Genomic DNA, 9,601 nt, shown 5'->3' on the forward strand with positions numbered 1-9,601 from the left:
GAGTGGGAAAATTGGGTTCCTATTAAATTGAATTGTTTCGTTTGGAGACTGCTTTTAAATAGAATCCCGGTCGCGGTTAATTCAATTGTTAAATGTATGACCTCGAGATCCGAGGTTTGTCCTTGGTGTTCTTTGATACCTGAATCATCCGTACATGTATTCCTTGACCGTGCTCGGGCTAAAGAGGTTTGGAGGGATGTCTCTTTGTGGTGTGGTTAGGACTTGACCGGGTTCGAGTCATTTGATGAACTTCTCCAGGTGCCGACTCATTTCGATTCCACGTTGGGTAAGAGGATTCTATCTGCTATTATATATACCTCCATATGGTAAGAGGATTCACCTTATAAATAAATCATACAAAACAAGAAAACCTACATTCGGAAATATCATCTTTTTTTATAATTCCTTCTAAAAAAATAAAAAAAAAAACCCTGAACGTACTAAATGTTTAGAATTAAAAGCACGTGGCCCTTTACATTTATGTGGAATTCAATGCTTGGAAGGAAGGTGGTACCTAACCTAAGTTTTCACCTTATAAATAAATAATACAAAACATCAATTTCACTCATACAATCACTATCTTACCATGAATACACTTCAAATGTTGCCACATGTTACACCGGCAGTGATAGCTTTAGTCTTCATCTCCTCATTGCTCGTATTAATATTATTCACTAAAAGGAAACCAAACCATCGTCTCCCACCAAGCCCCCCATCGTTACCGGTTATCAGTCACCTACACCACCTCGGTCCACTCATCCACCAGTCGTTCCAACGTCTGTCCGCCCGCTACGGCCCCCTAATCCACATTCGCCTCGGTTCGGTGTCGTGTGTCATTGTGGACACTCCAGAAGTCGTCCAAGAATTGCTCCAGAAAAGCGACCTTGCATTTGCTAATAGAGCACGTACGTTAGCAGTCGAACATGTTACATACGGTGTCGCCTTTGCGTTCGCACCGCATGGGCCTTACTGGAGATTCTTAAAAAAATTGTCTACGGTCGAGCTTCTAGGCAGCCAGAATCTCGGTCATTTTCTCCCTATTTGAGCCCATGCAATACACGAGCTTTTACGAACGTTAACGGTTAAAGCGAAACAAAATGAGAGTGTGAATATGACAAATGAGTTGTTAAAGCTATCAAGCAATGTTATATGTCAAATGATGATGGGAATCGGATACTCTCTAAACAAAAGTGATGCGGAAGAAGTTAAAAACCTTGTACGGGAAGTGACAACGATATTCGGAGAGTTTAATCTTTCGGATTTCATATGGTTTTGCAGGAAGTTAGATTTGCAAGGGTTTAAGAAGAGGTACGAGGATATACGTAAAAGGTATGATGCTTTGCTTGAAAAGATCATATCTCAAAGGGAAGAAATGAGACGAAGAAACGAAGGGAAGGGTAAAGTTGGCAAAGGGAAAGATTTTCTAGACTTGTTGCTGGATGTTTTGGAGGATGAGAAAGCTGAGATTAAGATTACTAGAAACCACATCAAAGCCTTGATTTTGGTAACTTTAATTACTCCTTGATGCTTTAAAACATATCAACCAGATGTTTAGTCATATATTGGAGTTTATTACGGTTTTAAATCATAAATTCTGATTTTTTTAAATAGATCCGATAAGTTTTATTTATGGGTTAGGCTAAATATACTCTCTCTTACTTAGACTATGTGTGGCAGTTTTAGCTAAATGTTTAGTTAAACTACTAGAACACCTTAACAAAATAAAAGCAGACGGTCGTCATCTAAGCACGTGAATCTTGTCATGATGTTTGTCCGTGCTCGACTAAATGTTTCACCCCTACAAAGCCTCATCCACCTCTCAATAAGTAAAATTGTTGGGTCATTTATCCATTTATAAAATATGAGGGAATTAGAGAGGGAATTTATCTCTCTATATAAATCTTTTTTCAAAAGAAATTAATAGCTGAAGAAGCGTGGAAAATCCCCTCACCCAGTCACCCCCACCAATAGTTCTACATCAAATGTCACCTTTGGACCCCGTTAAGACATTGGCGCTCAATGAGGATAGCGAAAAAATAGGAATTGTTGTGTTTAACAAAAGGTTCACAGCCACATAAGCGTTTTAGCGTATAAATTTCTTCCACTACGTCTAGTCTTATACCATTTCCTTTAAACTTTCAATTCATTTAACAATAATTATTTGACATATTACACACATTTAGCATTTTTTTTCCATTTCATGGTTTTTCTTAAAAATATTAAATACAAAACTATAAAATTTTATTTTATTTTTCTTATTTTCTCTTTTTTTATGTTTCTTGTTGTTGATCATAATAGTAATATATATTATTATTAATGTCGATGCGTTATTATAATTATAAAGCTATATTTTTATGAGAGAGAGTGCATGAGAGAGACCAATACAATATTAATATTGATATTATTATAAATGAAAAACTATTAACAATATTTTCAATGAAAATAATTATAAAAATAAATTAATATTTTAACTTTCTTTTACATACTTTAATTCTAGCATTACATATTATTTTTTCTATTTTTGAAGTAATTATTAAAACTATGTCATATTTTTTTATAATATTTTAACTCAAAGCATTAAAAATCCCCAAGACTTTTAATTATTAAGTAAAACATATTTTAAAAAACTAAAAATGTTATATAAATGAGTTAAATGAGTCAACTATGAATATATCGAATTAAGACGAACACAAGACATTTTACTTAACATGCTCACAGGTTTGACACGAAACCAACACAAACTCATTTAGATGAAACCCAAACTCGAGAATTTTGTATAGGTTTGTGTCATGTTAGACATTCACACCCATGCCTTTTATCAACATCACTATGGCCATAGATTCTTCAGCGATGTTTAATTGGAAAAATTAAGTTTTTTTTACTATGTTTACATGTGTGTATTTTTTTTTCGAGATTATACTCTTTATAACAATATGTTCATTACCTTGCGATAATAAAAAGGCATATAAGTACTCAATTAAACTACTTTATATGACTTTATTACAGCTGGAACAGATACATCTGCTGCAAACATCGAATGGACATTGGCTGAACTTATCAACAACCCTAAAGTCGTTGAAAAAGCAAGACAAGAGATTGATACCGTCGTCGGAATACGAGGTTAGTCGATGAGTCAGATGCACCGAACCTACCATACATTCAAGCAATCTTAAAAGAATCCTTTCGACTTCATCCCCCGATTCCATTGGTGATACGACAGTCAAATGAAATTGTGAGTGTTAAAGCTGGGTATGACATCACTGCTGGCTCCATGTTATTTGTTAATAATTGGTCAATTGGAAGAAACCCAAAGTATTGGGAAAGCCCATTGGAGTTCAAACCCGACAGGTTTTTAGAATGTGGTGTTCTTAAAGCCTCTTTAGATATTAGGGGGCAAAATTTTCAACTTTTGCCTTTTGGAAGTGGGAGGAGAAGTTGTCCTGGTGTAAGTATGGTTATGAGACAAGTCCCTTCGTTGATTGCTGCCCTCATACAATGCTTTGAATGGAATGTTACGGATAAGCATATGTTGAGTATGGATGAACGGGCTGGACTCACTGCACCAAGAGCAACAGATCTAGTGTGCTTTCCCTCTCTTCGCAAAAACGCTCCCCAGATTTGACGTTTACTATAGCATGGCAGCTATTTTATTAACCAAATTCCAACGGATATGACTGTTGGTGATGGCCTTTTGTTTATTGTGTTAAATAATAGGGTCGATGCTTAATGGCGCCTTAAATGTTAGTGTTTGTATCTTACTTTTATGTGTGTGTTTGTATTATGTTTTTTTTTTTTTTTTTCAAATTGTTTTATATAATTTACTATAAAACGATTACAATAAAGTGGCAGGCAAACGGGCAACAAGCTGCGCCGCAACCCCCTTTTGAACAGCAAAGCCAATCCTGCTAAAAACGAAGCTTTGGGACCTAGAAGCTGAAGAGGTTCCGTGTACGACGCGCTGAACCCTACTCAAAAATTTCACAGCCTCTGGAGCCAGAAAACCAAATGTATCAAAGGCAAATGGTAGAAAGACATGTTGATTATCTAAACAAGCTTTCTCGTGTTTAACAACTTTGCCCGATTCAGCCTTCAACGCAGCCTGACCCACAACAAACCCACGGTCCCTGAGCCCAACAAGAGGAGACACTCCTGTAAGATCCACATAGGCGTGTTTCCCCCCTGCCCACCCGAACACAAGAATATCAGCTGGTCGTAAAGTAGACCTCCCTTCAATAGGATCCGTGAGAAAGTTAACAGGGGCCTCCTTTTTAGCAGAAATCCCTGCCCGTTTAAGAACATCACACAGAACATCCCTAACCAGATCATGTCTGTATTTAAAGCCAGACAATTCTTTGCAATGCACCGCATGGTCACCAAAAGAATCCAAACAGACCTTGCGACAAATTGGGCAAGGCTCATCCGTCGGGAACATAGGGATCATTAACCGGTACTTAAGGATAGCCCGATACTCCAAACCCGACATACGTTGGCCTAATCCTTCAATGGGGATAGCCGTTAGAAAATCCTGAGCCCGAGGAGCCCGAAGGCATTCAAACACAGCCTTTTGGCGAGGGGATAGATCAAACTTCACTTCTAAACTCTTGACGATTCCACTAAATAAGGCACTCGCCACAACATGTTGGGCTTTAGGGGGGGGGGCGGTGTCCTTATTAGAGAACCCGCTAAGATCAAAATCTGGAAGTGAAGTACGTAAACGATCCATCGCACACCCATAATCAGAGTCCAACCCATAAATATCACAATCCCGAAGAATATGGTCTTGCAAACACCACGACTGTGCTCTCGAAGCCACAAAAGCATATGTAGATACATCCTCGGCCGAACAGAGACCCAACCCCCCATAACGGATCGGAAGTGACGCCAACCTCCATTGGAGATCCCCAAAGAACGGACCTCCACAAACCACGATGTCCTCAATCGCCCTTCGAAGACCATTGTCAAATATAGAAACAGCTTCCCCCACATACATAGGTTGGCATGTTCTCAAACCGAACAAAAGCTTGGCGACTCCCATACATAAGCGAAGCAAAAGAAGCTCGCATTGAGGATCCCGAAGTCTTGGGAGACAGCTCATCAGTTCCACAGCGCTAGATGCCCTTTTCATAGCCAAACTGCTGATAAACCCCGCATCCTGGCTTACAGCACCACCAAGGAGTTTCACGCCAAGCACCGGCCTTCCAATCTCGCAAGGGAACAACCCCTCCTGTGCCTTCACCCCATTGCATGTTGGCCAAAATAACTCTGTTTTCTTAACGTTTAATTCAAGACCCAGACGAGGCCCCTCAGACCTGATAATATCTAATGCTTTGGCTACCTCTCTAGTATCCCCGATAATCGTGCCATCGTCCAAGTACCAAGCATGAAAGAGAAGCTTGCACCGATCTCTGATTTGGTGAACAAGTGGGTGCAAAGCTAAGGCAAAAAGGAGAGGCCCAAGAGGGTCCCCCTGTTGAACCCCAGTGGTGGATTTAATGAAAGTATCACCCACATATAACCTAGCCGACTGCCCATATAAAAAATCCACCCAAAGAGAAATGGAAGGACATCGACTCCGAACCTCATGTAGAAGGGTCGTCCTATCTACTAAGTTGAAGGCATTGGAGAAATCAACAGTAAGCATAGCCAATGACCCATCCGAATGAAACTGATTTAGAAACCTGTTCGCGCTATGAAGCACGGCCTCTGCCCCACTGGGGACTCCCACCCCAAATTGAAAGTCACCGAGGTATTTAACCATCTCCTTCCCGACACCCCTCATAGCCACCTTAGAGACCAACCGCCTCCAAATGGCCCCAACGGCAATAGGTCTAATCCCATTGTCCGGTTTAAGCAACGGCTTAAGTGGGGCAGACGCAACAAACTCTGCCAACACCTTAGGACACCTTCCCCCCAAAAATAAATTAACCACCGCATAGGTCTATTATGTTGTGTGTTTATTGTAATGAACTAAAAATTGTAATAAAGTAAGATTTATGAAATAAAAGTGGGTATTCTATGTTTAAGCTCAAAGTGTTTGCAATGGAAATTGAGGGGGTCGGTATAATATTAATCAAAGTTAAATTATTATATAAGCACCCAAAGAAAATATCTAGCCATTTTCATCTCCTTCATCCTAGAGAGAAAAAGTTCAAGAATCATCACCACCTTAGAAATTTAAAGTTGAATCAAGCTAAGGATTGTTAGAAGCTTGTTTGTGGATCAATTCATGATGAAAACAAGGTAAGAAACACCTTCAAACCTTGTTAGTTGAGATCTCAAAGTTATGGGGTTTTGGGGTTTTTCAAAAGTTAGGGTTTTCATCTAAAAGTACAATATTTACATGTGTATATTGATGTAGATGTCGTGCTCTAATCAAAAACAAGTATTTATGATGCTTAAATACCTATAACTAGTACGGGTAAGTAAGGTCGTCTCCACAGGGAATTAGTGGAAAGTGCAATTAAAGTTCATGATAATTAATTAATTAACTAAGTGGACAAACGATGTCAAGCAGTTTATAAAAGATGATTTAATAAAAACACACGGTTACTTGGAAATGTTTGTAAAAAATAATGAGAAAATAACCAAACTCCAGGGTTCGGGTTTTGCAACAAGTTAAGGAATTGATAAACTTCTTTGGACGGTTTCTTGTTAAAAATATGTAAATCAAAAGACTTAACTATTGGCTATGTTGATCGTCAGAACTGAATCCAAACAATTGACACGGCTTAATGAAAATCTAATTGATAATCGAATTTACTCATTGAAACACAAAATTAATAATATGGTTAATGATAAACGGGTCAATGACGAAAGAACTTAATCCTAATTGTTGATGACCACAAATCAATAACTGACAAAAGATTAAGCAATCAATATATAAAAACCGTTTAAGCACAAAAGCAAACACAAAGAATTGATCAACCTAATGATTAACCAAATCCAAATCAAAGTTAAAGTTTAGAATATCAAAACCTAATTATGCAACTCAACCCTACACCCGGAGATGGTTATGAAGCCTTTAGCCTTGCATCTTGATCTTCATGCTCTTGATGATTGTGTGGAGGAATGATTTCATGGATCAATTGGATGATTCAAGTGTGTTATGATGGTGGAATATGGCCTCCAAGAAGTCCCTCTACTGATAATTATTAAATGCCTTCGATATTAGGGTTTTTGGGGCTTAAATATGGAAGAAAAATCACCAAAATCACAATTTCCGTCAGACCAGACCGTAAGCTACGGTCTGGTCAATCTGCTTTACGGTCTTTTAGGCCAAAACACTGTTTCCTTCATAGAATCTTCGTTTCAACTCCGTTTTCCTCCCCGTTTGCGGGTACGTTCGTATTTCAATTCTCTATCACCTCAAAGATCATCACTTTCATTTCCACTCCATCATGAATGCTCCAAATTAGCTTCTTTAAGCTCCGTTAAGCTCCACACACCTGTAAACATTAAACCTCTCAAAGTATTTGTGTTTGATACATATAAACAAGTAAAACACACAATATAAAACACTTAAGGCGTGTACTTTTACCCACACATCACATATGTGTTTAAATCATAGTTTGATGAGTTTTATGGATTGTTTGATCAAAAAACATGAATTGCTATTGTAAAGTTTGATTTTATATATCAATTAGGTTGTGTTTACTTTATGGGTTTTTATTAATATTACTTCATAAACCTTATGCTTTGATTGATTGATTGTGTTATGATTGATTTTTGCATGTTTGATTCTAGACTTTGTGTTTAGGGTTTGTTTGCGGTATATTCAACTGTAGGGTTTTGTTTAGTGAGTTATTTAATAAAAATAAGCAGGTATACATCTTCTTAGAGACCGAGAGGTTCCAACCTTTTGAGTGTTGAATACAAGTTTTTGACATAAAAATTTTGGACTTTGAGATGAAATCAGAACTGTATGATTCTAAAGTTCATCTTGCAAATCTAGCATGTTCATCCTGCAAATCCGGGCAGTTTATACGAATCTAAGCCCTTACAAAAGTTAGGCAACAGTTATGGAAACTTCTTGAGAAAGTTACTGTGGAACTGTTGGTTCTTGCGACACTTGGCAGTTCCTGCAAAACTTCTTAGGTTTCTTGCGAAACTAGTTTTTATTGATACATTTATTAGGCGAACCTTGTACAGTGGTCCAAGTGTTCAACCCGTTAGAAGTTTAACTGGTATGGAACGTGTCAAGCAGCTCACGCGACTTTCTAAACCCCTTTCATTTTAATGTTTTAGAGTTGTGTGCATACTCATAAAGAAAGTAAGTTAATATATGTTGTATGCCAGTGTGTATATATACGTAATTGTATATAATATATGTACATGTCGGTACGTGAAAGCTCTATGGATCTTACATGTGTTTTGAAAGAGAGTGTGTCACTATAGGAAAGGACAAAGGAACTTTGCAGTTACTATATGAAGGAAGAGTAGAGTCGGTATATGGAAGGTCGGCGGGTCTTGAACGTACCGTGAAAGAGTATGACTTGATATACGGAAGGTTTTTAGATCTTGTACGTATCAAGGGAAAGAGTACGACTTGATATATAGAAGGTCTATGGATCTTGTACGTATCAAAGGCAAAAGTATGACTTAATATATGCAATGTTTAAAGAAAACGTTGGATACTAATGTGTTGTAAAACACACTAGTTTTCCGTGCTATTTATCATTGTTTTAATCGCTTATTTATCTAATATTTAATGTTTTTAACTTCTTTTAGTATGATCTTACATGAATATGTATATTGTAGGTTACGGGTTTAAAGAGTAAGAACCGAGCTTTGAAAGAGTTTTGGAGGCCTTTTATTCACTATTATTGAAGAATCAAGTTAAAGGCCCGGCCCATATCCATTTTGTGACGCCCATATGTGTTATAATATATAAACAACAAGAAAACAAACCCTAACCAGCCCCTAAACTATTCTGGCCGAAATTAGCAGCTAGCAGCCAAGAAAAAGAAAAAAAATAATAAACCCTAACTCTAGGGTGGTGTGGAATCCGATCGCAACAGCCAATGAGGAAGAAGAAGGAGTGTTAGCAGCCAAGATTAGAAGAATTGTCAAGTGTTTACACAGCCAAGATCAACCATCATCATCATCATCATCATCATCTTACATCAATATATACTTTGGTTTGGTTTATGATTCATATTTACTTTGTTTTTGATCATGGAATCATATTCTTTTGCAATTAAGTTAAGGATTAAGTTGTGTTTGATTATACTTGATTGTGGATTGAGTTTACTTATGATTTGGATGAATAATATGAATTTTTTATTAAGTATATGTTTTTGCCCATTTGAGATGATTGGCTGATCTTGTTGTCCATGGGAGAGATTCAAAATTCTACTAGCCTTATGTCCGAACCACGATTTTAATGAGTGGGTAGTTGTTGAGAATTTCTATAATGGGGTGACATACGCGACGCAGAGCATGCTAGACACGACTACGGAAGGTAACTTGTTGATGACGAAGGACCCCGATGAGTGCATATCCCTTTCAACGGGTTAGCCATGAGTGGATACCAGCGACCATCTGCCAAGAATACCAAAACCGTCGACTCCATATCACGCGACATGCATTCGGTCGACATAAA

The 9,601-nt window shown here is 37.8% G+C and overlaps 1 pseudogene; it reads left to right on the top strand.

The window, feature by feature from the left end:
- Positions 1 to 567: 567 nt before the first annotated feature.
- LOC143530038 (cytochrome P450 93B2-like) lies at positions 568 to 3,729 on the top strand (annotated as a pseudogene).
- Positions 3,730 to 9,601: the final 5,872 nt, after the last annotated feature.

The sequence above is a fragment of the Bidens hawaiensis genome, unplaced genomic scaffold (assembly GCF_021521415.1).
Source record: "Bidens hawaiensis isolate Kalapana, Puna unplaced genomic scaffold, B.hawaiensis_p1.1 tig00008819_1, whole genome shotgun sequence".
Lineage (NCBI taxonomy): Eukaryota > Viridiplantae > Streptophyta > Magnoliopsida > Asterales > Asteraceae > Bidens > Bidens hawaiensis.